General features: G+C 31.8%; 1 pseudogene; it reads right to left on the bottom strand.

The window, feature by feature from the left end:
* Positions 1 to 4,281: 4,281 nt before the first annotated feature.
* On the bottom strand, positions 4,282 to 19,625 carry LOC145974939 (aminopeptidase N-like; annotated as a pseudogene).
* Between the last annotated feature and the right edge of the window lie 1,781 nt (positions 19,626 to 21,406).

Below are 21,406 nucleotides of genomic sequence, written 5' to 3'. Positions count from 1 at the left end.
TTGAACTACAAAGAAATCCATCTCTCGAGAATTTTGCAGAACCTAAAATCAATTCGATATAATCATAACTTATCATAAATAATCAAAAAGAAAATGTTTTTGGTACATATCAAAATTAGCTTATTATATGCTATTGTTAAGAATAAAGTTTGTATGTGTGTTTGTGTGTGTAAATTTTTCTGCGATAATTTTCATACAAAAACATATACATATTTAGTTCTTATTAAATTTCTTTCACCGGATTTCTAGAAATTTTAGAGACTTGGATTCTTATAATTTCTGATATTTAAGAAATAAAACAGAATATTTGCACAAATATTTAACAATTATTTATATTGCTAAACTATTAATCATTTGACTGCGTATTTAAATAACGTTAGTAATAAAATAACCTGGCCGTTAATGTATGTTTGATAAAATATATTAAATCCTTCGTTTAAACGTGTATGAGGCCAGAAGTTAGTTGGTCTGAACAGATTTCTAATATATTTTTGTACTATCCCACGTGCAATTAAGCGCGCAATTATCGTTTTATATGCGACAGGATCTAATTCTTCATTATAAGTGATATCTGCTTCTCTAAAAATAATTATAAATACTAATGTGTATGAAAAATTTTGGATATTAATATATTTTCTCTTAATATATTTTATGTAAATGGATTACAATATAATATGTAATTAAAATAATTTTTAAAATATACCTATATTTTTAACTTTATATATTACCGATAAAAAATGAAACCCAAAGTCTGTTCCATATCATTTTGTAAATCCGGGATTACGACATGATCCACTTTGCTCTCAAATGAAACAGAGGTCCGCGCAAGTCTTTTCCTCAAAATATTCCAATTACGTATGTATATACTAATGGAAGAAATAACAGTTTTCGCAAATTTTAAATGCGGTTCCGATTGTGGTCTGAACCATATGGATGAACGAATTGTTTCATCATCCGAGAGGTTGAGCGGATGAAAATCGGATACCAGAAATGCTACACTATCTATGGAGATCAAAGGAGTCTCGTGAAACTATGTCCATATCATATTATCGTTCGTCAATTCAGTATCTCGTATCGGCATATTTGACAAAGCTTTGTATTTTGGATGATGCATTATGGAAATAATAAAAGTAATTCTTAATTCTGGCTTGTCCCAATATGGAAATATTTGCTGTTTTTTCCTTTGATAGCTGTTTCTTCGCTGGCTAACTGTTGCGATTAACCACCTACCGTATTTTAATGATATATTTTAGATAATGACTAATTTTAGATAAATTGTAAGCGTAGAATGCACAAATGTACAATTTGATATTTCATATATTCTTCTACTTACTCTATTTCTCCATCTCTATTTATGTACGAAGTTCCGAAAGACTCTCTTGCGATATTAATTGGGATTATAAAGTCTATATACAGATCGTACAGTCCACACAACAAGACATCACCGAAATCGAGCAAAACAGTATTGTTTTCACCACGACTTATGTTTTTTGTTTCATAAATCCTACTATTAATTTTCCTTAATGTCGATTCTATTATACGCATTGAATCCGGTGCATAAATACTTATGTATTGTTTTGCATAAGAAATATTTAAAGTGATTTTGCATTCGCTATAGAGATAATCATTGTGTAACATCAACTTCATATGATAATGTAACGGAAATATATAATCTGATATATTGCTTGATTTGTTGTTCAACACACTGCACATGATTTCCGATTCTTCATCGATTTCTACCCCTTTGATTTTTGATTCTTCATCATCGATAGAACTCGCTACTGCCATTATGGTTATGTATATTATACTACTACTTAATAATAGTTTTAAGAATGTCATGTTAAATTGTTCGTTCGGATATCTATAAAAAACGTTCCTGCGTTAAAAACAAGGTGTTTACAAAGAGTATGCAATTCAATCGACTTTTGTGTGAAAGAAACGTTTAAAAGAATTTACTAACGTTTCATAAGAAAATACGATTAATTTAAAAAGAAATTAAAATAATAGAGTTTAATAAATAAAGGAATGATTAGAAAAGATAAATATAAAAATTATTAAAACGACATATGAAATATTTTTTCGGACTTGAATATTAGGAGACATGGAGTATGTATTTAGATAATTCCAGTAAGACAAGCACAATAAACATAACTTTTATTTATCTCAATTTAGCTATTTTTAAGATTTCTCCTAGTGCAATTACATATTTCAATGTATATATATATATATATATATATATATATATATATATATATATATAATATAATATAAGCATTAAAATGTATGAGAAATGAAGGTATATTCTGAACAACGCGATTTTATACATGATATGGACTATATGTTTACTAACATGTTATTTTCAAGATCAATCTGTTCCTTAAGTAAGAAATGTATTAAAAACATACAAACACTGAACGGAAATCAAATATCATCAAATATTTGAAATTTTGATAATGTAGCGGATTGTATCAAACATTCGAACAAAGTTCTAAAAACAATTATGTTAATATTTTTATAACACATCTTTTTGAACAAAATGTTAATTTTTTATTATATGTTGTTTATTCGTTCATTACACATTCAAATTAACATATCCTATTGGTCATAGACATTCATTATAAAAAATATTTTAAAAACAAAACAGGTAATATTATACGTTTTTAAGATAGATAATTTCATAGCTTAGCTAATGAGATAATATTTTATATAGCTTAGATAATTTTATAGCAATAATATAAAATTAATTACACAATAATTTTATAATGTCAAAAGGAAGTTTAGCTTATAAATTTTACACGTTCTATATGTCAAAACGGTCGAAACATGCTATTACAGTACAAACCTAAATGTCTTCATTTCTATTATCTGTAATGTATGCAAAAGATAAAAATAATATTTACAATAAAATGAGTTAGTCGATTTGAAAATTAAAGAAAATGTCTTTTATAAAATAAAAGCGTTACCTGTTACTCCACACAATTTTGTATGCACATTTCAAAGAAAGAAAGATAAATATTTTACTATATATTTAATGCCTTATCCTACTAGTTGAATTAGCCAGGTTTAATATCAGATTTAACACCAAAGCATTCAATCGCGAACTTATCGCTTCAAGAGGCTATCATGAATTGATGGCTCTGTCGGCATACCTGACAGTATACAGGGTGTTTCGAAACTAAAGCTTGATATTTTAAAGGCAGATTCTCTGGCCAATTTAAAAACGATTTTTCTTCATCGAAAATGTCGAGGGTGATCATTATTTTTTGCATATTCCTAATTTTTGTCATCATGTATCTTTCTAACTAAGCCTTAAATTAAAATTCTATTAAAGTAAACTCTACCTAAAATTAACTAAATAATGTGACTTTATTAACATTTTATTCCCATAAGCCTTAGTTTGCGAAAAACCCATTATTTTCAATCGTGTATATCTCGAAAACTATTAGTGCCGCGACATTTTCGCTGAGAAAAAATCGTTTTCAAATTGGCCTGGGAATCTGCCTTTAAAATATCAAGCGTTTGTTTTGGGACACCATGTATAGAAGGTACGTAGTGTTATATAAATAACGTCTTGATTATATGTAGCATAGGATATCTTACATATTGACAGAAGTCAATAAACTTGTTTACGTTTTTTTATTCCATTTTCCGTATATGAAGCTTTTAATTATAAAAACAATTTTTCTAGGAAACTTTTCGCGAGAGAAAATTAATTGAATAATTATAATCGCGCTTATACTTGCATGTTTTGGCCGATATTTTTTAATTAATATCTCGAAATTTTACGTGGTAATTTTCAAAATGATATAGGATTTCTTAGTTCAGTTTAGCCATATTTACTTATGGTTTTACTTTGTTGCGAGATACTGGAAACACCCTGTATATGTATGTATCTGTGTAAAATAAACACATGTAAATATATAATCAATATCTATTTATTAAATTTACAGAATAATACAGAAAAGAAACACAATATAATATTTAATATAATATAATATCAGAAATATACATAATATTCATAATATGAATTATATTATAATGTAATATAATAATTTTATACAATATTATAAAATATAATATTTTTATACAATATTATGCAATACAATATTCTTAATATTATATTGTACAATTAATATTATATTGATAAAATACAATTAAACTATTATTAATTTTTATATGACATTAGTGAATAATTAAGTATATACATTTATAAATATTATCACAATCATTTATTCTATAATTTTAATTTTTAAATAGTTAATGTCTTAGAAATCTAATTATTCAATTGTTGAATAAAAATCGAAAATATTTTGTCTGTTTTTCAATTTCCGACCAGCGTGTTCCCATCTTCTGTGCAATATCGGTAACTGAAATGATTGAACTTTTGATCTCCTTTTTTACAAATTCCTTTATCTAAAATGGATTATTTTAATAATTATTATCAATAAATGATTTTCTACTTAATAATTGCACTGTCACAAATACAGAGTATCATTATGAACAGAACTATAGAAAAATATTATATAAAATATAGAAATCTGATTTATTTAAAATTTACCTCATCCAACTGTTCCTTAGAATACGCACTGTTAATTATAACAATTAATGTCGCAATCTTATTGACTCTCCTATCAAGAATAAAACAATATTATAACTAATTCGTACAATAAATCTTCACATCTATGTGCAATATATCTTTATTAAATAATATCGTCACCTGTGTCTTATTGTTTCGTAATTACTTAATAAACTTGTAAGCATGTACTTAGTATTCCTCTCAAGAATAGAAAGGAAAATATTAGCAGTTAAGGGATAAGCTCGCTCTATCGATTTAAATTCAATATAAGATACATTATACCAAGATTTATATATAATTTCTGATATTTTTGTGTCTAAATAATGGATTATAATTTCAGAATTTTTACTATAAGCCAAACATTCTAATATTTTATCATTTCCTTTCATGTAATCATTAAAAACTTTGATCCATGTATCACGATCTGCCGTTTTCAAACCATTGCAATATGTCCACCTGTTCCATCCAGGCAAAATTCTACAGAAGACAGCCCAGAAAAGAAATAAAAATCTTCTAATCGAAATTGTGTTAATAGTTTTTTTAGTATTTTATGAATAATTTTTTGATATAAGTGATAACTAATTTCTCAAACATATGTAGAATATAAAAAAATAATCCTAGAAAAAGAATAAAATATTATGAAAAGAATTACTTGTTTTCTTTAGGATTTGCTAGATGCCATTTCAAATGACGCTTAGACTTTCCTTCCCAAGGATTTTCATTTATAATACACTCCCACTTTGCGAGTTCTTGTTTTAAGCATTTAGCATGATCGCTGATGTGACTTTCATCATACAGATTCCAATAATTAGATCTAAAATTCTGCATAAAATCAAACCTTAGCACTCCCTAAAATTTAATAACTATCATTATATTTAGTTTATTTATTATTTACAAGAACAGGTATAATGTACGCGCAAATAAACGTTTTTAATAAATAATTATCTTTCATATTTCTTTAATATTTATGTGACTTCGTAGCATCAATATCATAATAAATAGATTTATCAATTTCTTATTTGTGTGTGAATAATTGTGTATATATTTTATCATCTAAATAGGTATGGATTTTATATCATTTAATGAATCTTCAACACACATATCGATATATAAAGTGTTTCATAAAATTGTGCTAACGTTCGTGAGTGGGTAGAACGCAATAAACTGAACAGAAAGATTCTTTACCATTCTACAATTTTCGTAATAATTATTAAAATATTAATTAAAAATGTGAATAAGCGTGCGTTTCGCGAGACTATATCGTAGGATATGCACGATAAGTGTGCCAGCGGCGAATGTCGCATAGCAATGAAAAAACAAGAGTCGAGGCAAGCTTTACGAGACACTTTGTACATATATTTTAGTCTGTGCATATTGTTGTATCGATTGATGTATCGATTTTGATATATGATTTTTATTTTCTTAATTATTATTTTCGTAATTTAAATCTGTGGCGTATCAAATATAGATTTTAAGTAAATATAGATTTTAAACTTTAAATATCAATTTCCTTTATAAGACAAGCATTTACAAGTGGATTATTATATATTAAATTATTATGTGTTGTATAATGTATAAAGATTATCTTAATATTATATAAATCAGTTTCTCAGCAAAATGTTTGTATATTTTTAACATCGTAAACATTCGAATACTACGAAAGAAAATTAATATAAGAATGATAATTGTGTTATATACTGTGTTCTATAATTTCCTAAAACTAATTAAATATTAATTACACAATTGATCAACAATTATCATGTAAATACTAATGTATTATTATTATAGAAAAATAACGATGAAATATTCAAAATTTATGTGATTGTATTAAATATAAAAAATATATATCAAATATGTAACATAAGCGCCTTTTGAATTTAAATTTCTGAATTTTGGTAAAAAAAAAAATTAAATAACAATGTATAATTAATTTTTTTTTGTACAACTCACTACATATATTTATTTTTAAAGAATTCATTATTATGATTTAAATCGTTGTATTATAAAATAGATAATTGATGTAATGGATAATTTTTATATAAAAAAATGTAATTATATCTATATATATACCTTAAATTCAGGATAAAAATTTAAAAATGGAAAGATGTTCGACAAAAATTCAAATGCTTTGAGCATAGGATACCATGCTATATAATCTCTTTCCTGTGCCAAATAAGAAGCGAGTTCCCAAAATACGGAGAATTCAAGTTTCTTCTCTATCGCAAAATGAAACGCATCATTGATGATTTGCGCTCGATTGATAACATGTATATTACTATATTTTTCAGAATTTAAGTATTGTGCAATTTTTCGCCAATTCGCAATATCATAATTGACGCGATAGTATCCTGTTATAAAATAAATTACTTTTGTTGATTATTAAATACTTTAAAATTATATATATTAATTATAAACATATTTCGTAATGTTATTACGAAATTAAATATATTATTATAATTAGAGATGTTTGCATCTTCCGTTTTTATTATGTAACATGAAGGCTGTATCAGCAATTCTACATATTACAGCAAGAAAGAAAATTTCAAATATATTGTTAAAATTTCAATATTCTTGCAATATCTCTTGTTATATCTTATATTATGTATATGAAATTTAATACATCTTATGATTATTTTTAATTAAAATTGATATCATATATGATATATATGATATATTACATATATATACGTATATATATATATATATATATATATATATATATATATATATATATATATATATATACGTATATATATGTAATATATCATATATATCATATATATCATATATATATCATATATATATCATATATATATCATATATATCATATATATATATATATATATATATATATATATATATATGTATATATATATATATATATATATATGTAAATATATATATATGTAAATATATGTATATGAATACCTGTTACAAACTTCTAGGGTATGTAGAGGGTTCAAAGTAGACTAACTTTTAATAAGGAACTTATGTTCGGAAACGCACCGTTTGCGAAATACAGACGAACTGTTGGTATTAGTAAGATTAGTATTAGGAATAATTCTCATAATATCTTTATTTATTTACATTACACGACAAAAATGTTTAGCAATGTCAAAACAAATGGCTACAATAATTGCTCATAATGACAACGAGAAATCCAAATGACGTCCAACATTTTGGAAAGAGTGTACCATGCTTCGCAGGTGCAATGCTTGCATCGAAGTTGGTGGTCGTCATTATGAGCAATTATTGTAGTCATCTGTTTTGACATTGCTAAACATTTTTGTAGTGTAATGTAACCAAATAAAGTTATTATGAGAATTATTCTTATTACTGAACATACCAACAGTTCCAGTCTGCAGCTCGCAAACGGTATGCTTTCGGAAATGAGTTTCTTATTAAAAGTTGATTTACTTTAAACCCTCTGCATACCCTACAAGTTTGTAACAGATATTCATTAACACCCTGTGTTTATATACAGGGTGTTTGGAAATTCAATCGACAAATTTTCAGGGATTGTCGGGGGCACCATAAGAATCATTTTTTGCAAATGAATCTGGGGTCGGAAACGTGTCATTACATCGCTTACGGCATACGGAGTGTTCGAAAGAGTCGGGACCTCGAAATATCACAAAAAATAGAAGTTTTACAAAAAATTGTTTGTTTTTTTTTGTTTTTTTTTTCTTGCCTTCATCGGCTGGATCAGCCACCGATCGTGCCTTCATCGGCTGGATCCATCACCGTTCTTGCCATGGTTGGTTAGATCATCTTCCAATCTGGGAATCGAATTTGTGTTTGGATGTCTTGCCTTCGTGGGCGAGACATCTTACCATGAAAAGCTCGATAACTTCGAAACGGCTTACTTAAAGTTGGTAAAATTAGTGCTTTGAAAAAGTCTCGAGAAGGGCCACAAGAATATGCAATAAAAAGTGGAGGGTTCCATTTCAAAAATTCAAGTTGGCCTTGTCGTGACCTTGGCGACGCCATCCAAGGTCAAACACATGGCGCCAGTAAATAGACCTTTTTACACCCTCCAACTTTTGTTTGAAACAATATTTTGTAAAACTTCTATTTTTTGTGATATTTCGAGGTCCCGAATCTTTCGAACACTCCGTATGCCGTAGCGATGTAATGACACGTTTCCGACCCCAGGTTCATTTGCAAAAAATGATTCTTATGGTGCCCCCGACAATCTCTGAAAATTTGGCGATTGAATTTCCGAACACCCTGTATTTATAAATAAACAATAAGGATATAAATTTTTTATTCAATATTTACCAGCTTGTTGTAAGTTGAAAATAATCCATTCATCTTTCTCAAAATAGAGTACGATTTTTGAATGCCATGGTGTTCACCAAAAATTCGTCCAACTTACTTTAAAATCGAGTTTCGACTCTGTAGTATAAGTAACAGGTATATAATATTGTTTCTCATCTGATTTGTTGTAAAATTCTACTGATACGCTTGGAAGAGCAGTAGCATAATTTTGCGTCACCTTCAACACGATAGTACACCTCTACATAATCCACGAATCTATCATGTCATTTATATTAAAATCATACGTGGAATTGAATTCAATCATGACAGATCTAATAGCATTCCAGAAATCACGAGAAGTTGTTGCTCCAGGATCATCTAATCTATAAGATTTAACATTATGATAATTTTAATACTATATTAAAATTGATAAATAAATAACAATGAAGAAAATCATAATTTATAAAATTTATTATCATATTTTAATCTATAATATAACTCCTACAGAGATAGAAATTTATGAACTTAATATAATTGTATATATATATACATATATATACATACATATATATATATATATATATATATATATATATATATATATATATATATATAATCTACGAATCTATCGTGTATATAATACATAATATACAATATATACAATTATTGATTATATACACGATAGATTCATGGATTTTATATGTTATAAAAATAAAAAAAATATATATATATTATTTTTATAACATATACAAAAATAATAAATTTATATATACATATATGTAATATATATTTTTTAGTATATATTTTTAATAAAAATATTTCATTTATATTTTATGTATATATTTTTATTTAATATATATTAATATATATTTATTAATAATTATGTTAGCACTCGTCGTGACTGAATAAATAATAAATTAATTTTTATATTACAAAGATTTTAGAGTGTTTATATTCTATGTTTGTAAAACTACATTCTCCAAATCATTCAATTTAAATTATTTGTTATTTAGAAAATATGAATATCTATTATATATTTATTAAGAAAAATGTTGAAATTCAATCTTAACAAAAATTCATAAACATAAAGTAGCAGTATAAATTTAAGCTTTTAAATATCTATGTCTTTTAAACATTAAAAAACTGGAAATTTATTGTTAAATCTATTTTATACTTTGTTTTTCTTCCTTTTCCTCTATGATGTATATTATTACATTACAATACATTATACTTACTGATTATCCAAATATTTGATGAATCCCTTTGAAAATATATGAAGTGGTAATGTTCGTTCTAACATGCGCCATATAATGGATCCTATAATGTTTGAAAGAAAAGGAATTTAGTATATTTAAAATGTCTTTACTGCAATGCGCAATAAAAGTTTGTGAATATACAAGGTGTCAGGAAATTTTTCGCAGTTTCCAAGTTTGAAGGTAGATTGGCTCAAATTAAAAAGGAAAGTCTTGTACTGTTTTGCGATATTTGCAATAATTAACGAAAAATTAATTAAAGAAGATCGGCCAATGCGCGTGGCTAGAAGTGCGTGGCGGTGAAGGCGGTCTCACTGTAACATAATGGCGGCTCGCAGCGAAGCGGGCGATTGGGTAGGGGAGGAGCGATGAGTGTGTAGGGGCGTGGCGAAGGCTCCACACCTCCCCAATCACTGCTTCGCCGCGAGCCGCCATTATGTTACAGTGAGACCGCCTTCACCGCCACACACTTCTAGCCATGCGCATTGGCCGATCTTCTTTAATTAATTTTTCATTAATTATTGCAAATATCGCAAAACAGTACAAGACTTTTGTTGATTGATAGTTTATTGTCGCCTCTTGGGGATTACAAGGCGCTTTTACAAGGAGCTTTCCCGAACCTTTAACAAAACTATACCATTTCTCCCCCCCGACCTGGCCATTTTGCGACCATTACAGACTACAATACCCTCACCCACCCTACGCATCCTCTCCCTCCTTGCCCTCCCTCCCTCGACCCCCCTATCACCCGCCTGGCTTCAGACCCTCCTTCTGCCGCCTTTGTTTCCTTCTTGTGGTTGACTGCTTCCTCTGCACCTCTCCCTCTTCTCTCTTTTCTCCTGTCCCTTGTTTCCTCCGTCCAGCCTCTCTTCCTCCCTCGTACTTTCTTTTCGCTCTTATCCTCTCCTTCCTTTTCCTTCCAGCATCAGAAATGACTGCACAGACTAGACCAAACCAAAATTAAAAACAAAAAACAAATAACAGAGGCTATCAACTCCTCCCCTCCCCACTCTCCCTTTCCACCCTTTCCCTTCAGCCTTCCCTCCTATCCCTCCCTACCCTTCTTCTTCCACCCCTATACCCTTCTCCCTATCCCTACTCCTCCCCCCTTCCTCCTCCTACCCTTCCCTTTCTTCATTTCCTACCTTCCTCACCCTCTTTCCCTTCCCCCCCTTCTTACTACTCATCGCTTTCATCCTCTGTTTCCTCCATCTCCTCATGCCACCTATCTTTCTCCACATCCCATCCCCAAGCCTTCCCATCTATCCATATCCTTCTATTTGTGACTACCACCACCCTCCCCCTCGTCCTTTCTGTCCTTGCCCTCTCCACCAGCTTCCACCTTACCCTCCTCTCCTCCAACGTCAAATCCTCGTCTACCCCCACCCCCCAATTCCTCCTTATCTCCCATCCCCTACAAGACTTTTGTTAAGAATTAAATTTAAATTATCGCGCTGCAATATGCCCGCCTTGTGTGTGCGCCTTTCGGTCACATGACGGCTCGGTGTATATCCGAGCGCCCCCGTTATTTCCTTTTTCCGCTCTCTCTCTTATATCGTTCGTTATCAAGTGCGCACGTGATAAATCACATTGGTCTTGTAATAAGCTAAATCCGTCTGCATCTCATTAATTGAATAAATATATTCATATAGTCTAATTACCTAGATAATTTCTTTTGACCTGACTGCCGTCTCAACAGGTTATGGGCCCAGGTTAATGTAATAAATAAGATCAAAAATATTCATTCGAGTTTTCAGGTTAGCGTTACCGCGTGTTCGTGGACGTGATAAGACTAGACTTTAGTGAAATATGTCGGGAACAGCGATAAACGGAACTCGAATTGAGCCACTGTCTAAGGACAATTACGACACGTAGAAAATGCAGATAGAGGCTTTAATGATCAAAAGTGATTTATGGGAATACGTGAACGGTGAAATTACTCTTCCTGTTGTGGGAACAAGCGCCGACGCAGTAACCATGTCAGCTTTGCAAAGTCAGTGAAGAAAAAACGATAGAAAAGCCAGATCAGATATGATTTTATCTATTCATCCGTCGCAGCTACCTCAAGTTCGAAATCTGGACACGTCACGAGAAGTATGGCTTAAGCTTGAATCAATTTACGCATCCAAAGGACCGGCGAGGAAGGCGACGTACTCAAGCAGCTAATTTTGCAACGCATGGTGGATGGTGAGGACGTAAGAGAGCATATGGCAAAATTTTTTGATGCCGTAGATAAACTAGCAGCTATGGAGGTTTAAATCAATGGTGAGTTGCTATCGATAATGCTTCTTTATAGTCTCTCATCCAACTTCGATAACTTTAGAGTTGCGATTGAGTCTAGGGATGAGCTTCCTACCGTGGATGCTCTGAAAGTAAAGATTCTTGAGGAATACGATGTGAGAAAGCAAACCACAGTAGTTGAAACAACCGGTGCTCTCGCAGCTGCACAGTCTGGACGACGACGACCGAGACGCAAGAAGAGTAAAACCGATGGCAAGGCTCCTGCACTGGATGATACACGAGGAATAAAATGCTACAAGTGTGGCGTTCCCGGACATAAATCTCCTGATTGTCCTTCCAGAGAGCAGAGCGAACCCCCAGGGAAATCTAAACCAGCAGCTGTGAAATCACAAGTTAAGCCAAGCGCACATGCTGTCGATGACGCATATCTGGCTTGTTACACAACCTTCGAAGAAAGAGAACAGGTATCAGGCTATCAAGCGAGTGTTCGTGCTTGGATACTCGACAGTGGCTGTACCGCTCACTTGTGTGGAGACAGAAATTCCTTTGACTGGATCACTCCGTCAAGTGGAGGCAAACTCAATCTTGCCAGTCTAGCCTCGACGAGAATCGATGGCAGAGGGACAGTGAAGATGCCGGTTTCCAGTGATCAAGGTCGCAGACTAGTCGAGTTTCAAAATACTCTTTTTGTTCCAGATTTAAGAATCAATCTAGCCTCTGTAGCAAAAATTACAGACAGAAGAAATACAGTCATTTTTCAGAGTGACTCAGCGTTTGTTACTGACAGAAATGGAGTAGCGAAGATGGTAGCAGATCGACGAGGTGATCTGTATTATATCCGAGACGAAAATGAGTGTGCTGGTGCTGCACAAGCTTCTCTTCCATGCTCCGATCTGTGGTCGTGGCATGAGCGCCTTGGTCATCTGAACTCCAAGGATCTGGTCAAGGTCATATGTGACTTAAGGTTGCCGCCACCTACAACAAAGGAAGCTGAAGATTTGAAGAAGTGTGAAGTATGCCTGAGAGGAAAGATGACAGCTCTCCCCTTTCCCAAAGGACGTCCGCCGTGTACTGAGGTATTAAAAATTGTACACACAGATGTTGTAGGTCCTTTACGTGTCCAGTCGATGAGTGGCGCTACATATTTTGTCACGTTCATCGATGACAGCTCGAGATGGTGCGAGGTATATTTTCTAAAGCACAAGAGTGACGTAATCGAAGCCTTCAAACAATATAAAGCCTTTGTGGAACGACAGACGGGTATGAGCATCAAGGCCTTGCAATCAGACAACAGTAGGAAGTACCGTAACACCGAAATGGATTCGTTGTTGACGAACTGTGGGATCGAGCGTAGGTGGACCGTCGCACGAACTCCTCAACAAAATGGAGTCGCGGAACGGATAAACCGAACTCTCCTCGACATGGCTCGCTGTCTTATGTTACAGTCAGGGCTACCATCGACTTTTTGGGCTGAAGCAGTGGCAACTGCATGCCACATACGCAATCGCTGTCCGTCCAGTAGCCTGAGTGGAGTTACTCCCTACGAGAAATGGACTGGCGAATTGCCTAATCTGAATCATCTCCGATCGTTTGGGTCCAACGTGTTCGTCCTGGACAAGGATCCTGCTAAGGATAAATTTGCAGCAAGGTCGACTAAAGGAACCTTCATCGGCTACCCACGGGAAACGAAAGGCTACAGAATTTGGATGCCGGAAATGAGAAGAGTCATAGTAGCTAGAGACGTAAAATTTCTGGAGACAAAACGTGAAGCAGTAACCGATGAGTGCGATGCTCGTGAATTATTTCAGGTACCTGAATTTTCAGACGATGAGGTTGCTGAGCCAGGAACTCCACCAAATCTGTTTGATCCTGTGCTGAGAAAGCGAACGAGTCCGCTGCATCAACCAACACCAGGAACACCAGTGGCGTCAGTACAACCGGAGGCTCTAAACAGACGCGGGCCGGGTAGACCCAAACTGTTACGCACTGGAAGCAGGGGGCGTCCTCGCAAGCTGTACCAATCGGTTCGTGAGAGTGCTGCAGATGAAGGTAATATACCAAATGAAGTAATTACAGATGAATTGGAGGATGACGTTTTTCGTGAGGAAACTGTCGACCCTGAGGATATATTTGCCGGGGTCGCCGAAGTGTCTATTCGAGAAGCACTGTCGAGTAAAGAGAAGGATGAATGGGAAGAAGCCATCCTGTTAGAAGTGGAAAGTCTGATCAAGAATGACACCTGGGAGATTGTTAGAAAACCTGACAATCAGAAGGCCATTGGCTGTCGAATAGTATTGACCAACAAATATTGTTCAGATGGTTCAATTGCGAAGAGAAAGGCAAGAATAGTAGCGAAAGGATATGGTCAGCGCTACGGTGTCGATTATCATCGCACATTCGCTCCTGTCGCTCGACTTGAGTCTATAAGGCTTATGTTGGCTCTCGCGGCAGAGCTCGGATTGACTATCTGGCAGTTTGACGTGGTCACAGCATTCTTGAATGGATATCTAGAAGAGGAGGTTATCATGCAAGTACCAGACATGCTAATGAGCTTGCTAGAGAAATTAATCCTCGAGAAAAACCCCATACTAGAGGTGAAGAGTAGAGCACAGAATATGCTGAAGGAATTGCGCGCGGGAGGAAATGCCTGCCGACTAAACAAGGCTCTGTACGGTCTGCGTCAGGCTGGTCGGCAATGGAATATTCGACTAGACGCAAAGTTAAAGAAAATGGGGCTCACGCCAACGCATGGTGAACCATGCTTATATCAAGCACATTGCGAGTGTGATGTTCTTTTATTGCTGATATATGTTGACGACATATTAGTAGCTTCACAGAACGTCGAGTGGATATCAGAGGTAAAACAGCAACTAGCGGAAGAGTTTGAGATAAAGGATCTCGGACCTGCTGAGCGCTGTCTTGGGCTTGAAATTATCCAAGAGAATCATGGAATAAAGCTCACTCAAAAGGGATATACGCTGGATATTCTAGCTAGGTTCGGGATGGAGCAGTGCAATACAGTCGCCACACCATCTGAAGTAAATGCCAAACAGGAAGAATTAACAAATTCAAAGACTGAGTCATTTCCGTATCGGGAGCTTATCGGTGCACTTATGTATCTAGCGGTAGCAGTAAGACCCGATATAGCCAATACGGTATCAAGATTAGCCCAACTTAATAGTGAACTGAAGAGACAACACTGGCTAGCAGCAAAACGCGTTCTCCGCTATCTAGCAGGAACCACAAACCTTGGACTAATGTACACCAAAACAAATGAGCCTCTACATGGATTCTCGGATGTCGATTGGGGCGGAAACAAAATTGACAGACGTTCGTACACGGGATATGTCTACTTGCTTGGAGGTGCTGCAGTGTCGTGGAAGTCGCAAAAGCAACGCGTAGTTGCATTGTCATCAACTGAGGCGGAGTACGTGAGTATGACTGAAGCCGTCAAGGAAGGAGTATATCTTCGCAGTGTTCTTGAGGAGTTGCATCTGCCTCATATAGCTGATATCACATTGTTTGTCGATAATCGTGGAGCGGAGTGCTTAGCAAGCAATCACATGTACCACCAACGTACGAAGCATATCGACATTAGATATCACTTCATCAGAGAAGCAGTCGCAAAAGGTCTTGTAGCGTTGGAGCATGTGCCTACCGATCAAATGATAGCCGACGTTCTTACAAAGCCACTGCCAAGAACGAGTCACTGGAACTGCATCGAGGGTTTAGGATGTGCATCTTGAGGGGGCGTGTTAAGAATTAAATTTAAATTATCGCGCTGCAATATGCCCGCCTTGTGTGTGCGCCTTTCGTGTGCGTCACATGACGGCTCGGTGTATATCCCAGCGCCCCCGTTATTTCCTTTTTCCGCTCTCTCTCTTATATCGTTCGTTATCAAGTGCGCACGTGATAAATCACATTGGTCTTGTAATAAGCTAAATCCGTCTGCATCTCATTAATTGAATAAATATATTCATATAGTCTAACTACCTAGATAATTTCTTTTGACCTGACTGCCGTCTCAACAACTTTCCTTTTTAATTTGAGCCAATCTACCTTCACACTTGGGGACTGCAAATAATTTCCTGACACCCTGTATATGTAATTAATAAAATTAAATATATCACACCCAAAGTTTGTGTAATTAAATCTAAGTAAGCAGCTATAAAAGATTGATAAATACAATTCAACGAAAAAATTTGTAATAACAGATAAATAGTGAATGATTAAAAATTTGTTAAAAATAATAAATTAGACAATTATAAGAAATCAGTTAATTTTATATTTTATTATGATTTTTTGAAATCTTAGATAAACATGTATAGTAATAATTTAAAAAAAATTACACATTTTAAATTATCCAAAAATTATATAAAAATTTAACTTTAAAGTTAGATATTATTACGTTATTGCAAATATTATGAAAAATATTAAATTTTACAAATGAAGGGTCTTGCACGGTACTTTCTACGGAAATTGAATTTCGAAAAAATTTGAATTTTGATTGAATTTGCTGAATTTGAAAATAAATAGTTTACGTGAAAAAAAAAAAAAATGTTTTAAATGTCAAAATAAATGTGATAAGGTTGATGAAGTGGTTTCGTCACTACAAGTATTCAAATAACGAAATAAGGCGTTATTTCAATACTATTAAGGAAAAGTAAATAATATATTAAATAAAATAAATAATATATTAGAATGTCATATACAGTTGATCATTTATATTAATACATTTTACTAATTTATTTACACGGAAAAAATGTGTGTGTAGCAGCATCGCCGCTGTCGTCGCCATAACATGCCATTTGATATTTGATAAAATATAATTAATTGAAACTATAGTTATTATATAAGTTTCCCCTAAGTCTCCCCATTCGAATGGAAGAGGGATACAACTTCCATAATTGCCTTAAAAGACTAGCCTCTCAAAATAATTAAACACCTGTTTCATGATTTTTCGTAATTTTTGAACCGTTTCTGAAATATAGGATATGGGAAGTTTATGGACACCCTATATATACATTTATGCACATATTTTCCACGTAAATATAATATCTATGTATTAATAAAAGTAATCAACTGTGTGTGATTCTACTCAATAATACATTATTTATTTCGACATTTGAACGCTTGTAGCGACGAAATGGCTCTATCAAACGATATCGCGGTTAATGTGACTTTTGATTTGCAACAAACTATTTATTTCCAGAGTTTCTGCAAATTTCACCAAACTTCAAAATTCAATTTCCGTAAGAATCGTACAAGATCTTTTGTTTATAAATGACTTTTCTCATTTTCTATGAAATTAACATTAGAAATTTATAATTATTTAATTGTTTAATTATGCAGTGTTATACGCATACCTTTGATATGAGAAAGAGAAGACTGTATATAATTTTCAGGATAGCTTATATTATATTCTATAGTAGAATTTATAACAACATAAGTATTTAGATAGAGTAATTCATGTTGAACTTGAACTACAAACAAATCCATCATCCGGGAATTTGGCAGAGCCTAAAATCAATTCGATATAATCATAACTTATCATATATAATCAAAAAGAAAATGTTTTTGGTACATATCAAAATTAGCTTATTATATGCTATTGTTAAGAATAAAGTTTGTATGAGTGCTTGTGTGTGTAAATTTTTCTGCGATAATTTTCATACAAAGACATATACATATTTAGTTCTTATTAAATTTCTTTCACCGGATTTCTAGAAACTTTAGAGACTTGGAATCTAATAATTTCTTACATTTAAGAAATAAAACAGAATATTTGCACAAATATTTAACAATTATTTATATTGATAACTATTAATCATTTGACTGCGTATTCAAATAGCGTTAGTAATAAAATAACCTTGCCGATAATGTATGCTTGATAAAATATATTAAATCCTTCGTTTAAACATGTATGAGGCCATAAGTAAGTTGGTCTGAATAGATTTCTAATATATTTTTGTACCATTCCACGTGAAATTAAGCGCGCAATTATCGTCTTGTATGCGACAGGATCTAATTCTTCATTATAAGTGATATCTGCTTCTCTAAAAATAATTATACATACTAATGTGTATGAAAAATTTTGGATATTAATATAATTTCTTATGTAAATGGATTACAATATAATATGTAATTAAAATAGTATTTAAAATATACCTATATTTTCAACTATATATATTACCGATAAAAAATGAAACCCAAAGTCTGTTCCATATCATTTTGTAAATCCGGGATTACGACATGATCCACTTTGCTCTCAAATGAAACAGAGGTCCACGCAAGTTCTCTCCTCCAAATATTCCAATTACGAATGTATACACTAGCAGAAGAAATAACAGTTTTCGCAAATTCTAGATGCGGTTCCGATTGTGGTCTGAACCATATGGATGAACGAATTGTTTCATTATCCGAGAGGATGATCTGATGAAAACCCGATACTAGAAATGTTACACTATCTATGGAGATCTAAAGGAGTCTTGTGAAAATATGTCCACATCATAATATCGGACATAAATATAGTAGTTTCTGTCGGCATATTTGACAAAGCTTTGTATTTTGAATGATGCAGTATGAAAATATTAAAAGTACTTCTTAATTCTGGCTTGTCCCAATATGGAAATATTTGCTGTTTTTTCGCTTTGATACCTGTTGCGATTAACCACCTGCCGTATTTTAATGATAAACATTAAATAATGAATAATATTAGATAATTGTAAGCGTAGAATGCACAAATGTACAATTTGTTTTTGATATTTCATATATTCTTTTACTTACTCTATTTCTTCATCTTTGTTTATGTACGGAATTCCGAAATATTCTCTTACGATATTAATTGAGATTTCATACTCTATATACAGATAGTACATTCCACGCAACAAGATATCACCGAAATCGAGCACGACAATATTGTTTTTAATAAAATTTCTTGAGATTGTTTCATAAACCGTATCATTAATTTTCGTTAATGTCGATACTATTATACTCGCTGAATCCGGTAAATAAAAACTTATGTATTGTTTTGCATAAGAAATATTTCAAGTGATTATGCATACGTTATGGAGAAAATCATTGTCTAACATTATCTTCATATTATAATGTGTCGGAAGTATATAATCTGATATATTGCTTGATGTATTGTTTAATACACTGCGCACTGCGATTTTCGATTCTTCATCGATTCCTTTGATATTTGATTCTTCATCATCCACATGACTCGCTATTGCCATCATGGCAAGATATATTATACTAATAGTTAATAACAGTTTTAAGAATGTCATGTTGAATTTCACTCGGATATCTTTAAAAAAACTTTTCTTCATTAAGAAAAAAAGTATTTGCAACGAGTATGCAATAAAATCGATTTTTTTGTGAAAAAACGTTCAAGAGAATTTACCAAACACTTCATAAGAAAATACGATTAATTTTAAAAGAAATTAAAATAATACAGTTTAATAAATAAAGGAATGATTAGAAAAGATAAATATACAAATTATTAAAACGACATATGAAATATTTTTTTCGGACTTGAATATTAGGAGACATGAAGGATATATTTAGATAATTCCAGTAAGACAAGCACAATAAACATAACTTTTATTTATCTCAATTTAGCTATCTTTAAGATTTCTCCTAGTGCAATTACATATTTCAATGTATATATATATATATATATATATATATATATATATAAATATATATATAATATAAGCATTAAAATGTATGAGAAATGAAGGTATATTCTGAACAACGCGATTTTATACGATTATGATATGGACTATATGTTTACTAACATGTTATTTTCAAGATCAATCTGTTCCTTAAGTAAGAAATGTATTAAAGACATACAAACACTGAACGGAAAACAAATATCATCAAATATTTGAAATTTTGATAATGTAGCGGATTGTATCAAACATTCGAACAAAATTCTAAAAACAATTATGTTAATATTTTTATAACACATCTTTTTGAATAAAATGTTAATTTTTTATTATTTGTTGTTTATTCGTTCGTTACACATTCAAATTAACATATCCTACTGGCCCTACATATTCATTATAAAAAATATTTTAAAAACATAACACAGGTAATATTATACGTTTTTAAGATAGATAATTTTATAGCTTAGATAATGAGATATTATTTTATATAGCTTAGATAATTTTCTAGCAATAATATAAAATTAATTACACAATAATTTTATAATGTCAAAATGAAATTAAGCTTATAAATTTTACACTTTCTATATGTCAAAATGGTCGAAACATGGTATTACAGCTTTTCAATCGTAAATGTCTTCATTTCTATTAACTGTAATGTATGAAAAAGATAAAATTAATATTTACAATAAAATGAGTTAGTCGATTTGAAAATTAAAGAAAATCTTTTATAAAATAGAAAGTCTTTTATAAAATAAAAGCGTTACCTGTTATTGCACACAATTTTGTATGCACATTTAAAGAAAGAAAGATAAATATTTTATTATACATTTAATGCCTTACCCTACTAGTTGAAATAGCTAGGTTTAATATCAGATTTACCACCAAAAGCATTCAATCGCGAACTTATCGCTTCAAGAGACTATCATGAACTGATGGCTCTGTCGGCATACCTGACAGTATATAGAATGTACGTAGTGTTATATAAATAACGTCTTGATTATACATAGCATAGGATATCTTACATATTGACAGAAGTCAATAAGTATAAACTTGTTTATGTTTTTTATTCCATTTTCGTATGAAGCTTTTATTTACAAAGACAATTTTTCTAAGAAAATATTCGCGAGAGAAAATTAATTGAAGAATTATAATCGCGCTTATACTTGCATGTATTGGCCGATCTTTTTTAATTAATGTCTCGAAATATTACGTGGTGGTTTTCAAAATGATATGGGATTTTTTAGTTCAGTTTAACGATATTTATTTTACTTTGTTGCGAGATACTGGAAACACCCTGTATATGTATGTATCTGTGTAAAATAAACACATGTAAATATATAAATCACATGTAAATATATATCAACATCTGTGTATTAAATTTACAGAATAATACAGAAAATATA

This window comes from Camponotus vicinus, unplaced genomic scaffold (assembly GCF_025532165.1).
Source record: "Camponotus vicinus isolate PSW18456_S1 unplaced genomic scaffold, iyCamVici1.0 SCAF_7, whole genome shotgun sequence".
In the NCBI taxonomy this organism is placed as follows: domain Eukaryota; kingdom Metazoa; phylum Arthropoda; class Insecta; order Hymenoptera; family Formicidae; genus Camponotus; species Camponotus vicinus.
This window is presented reverse-complemented; position numbering and strand designations above follow the sequence as displayed.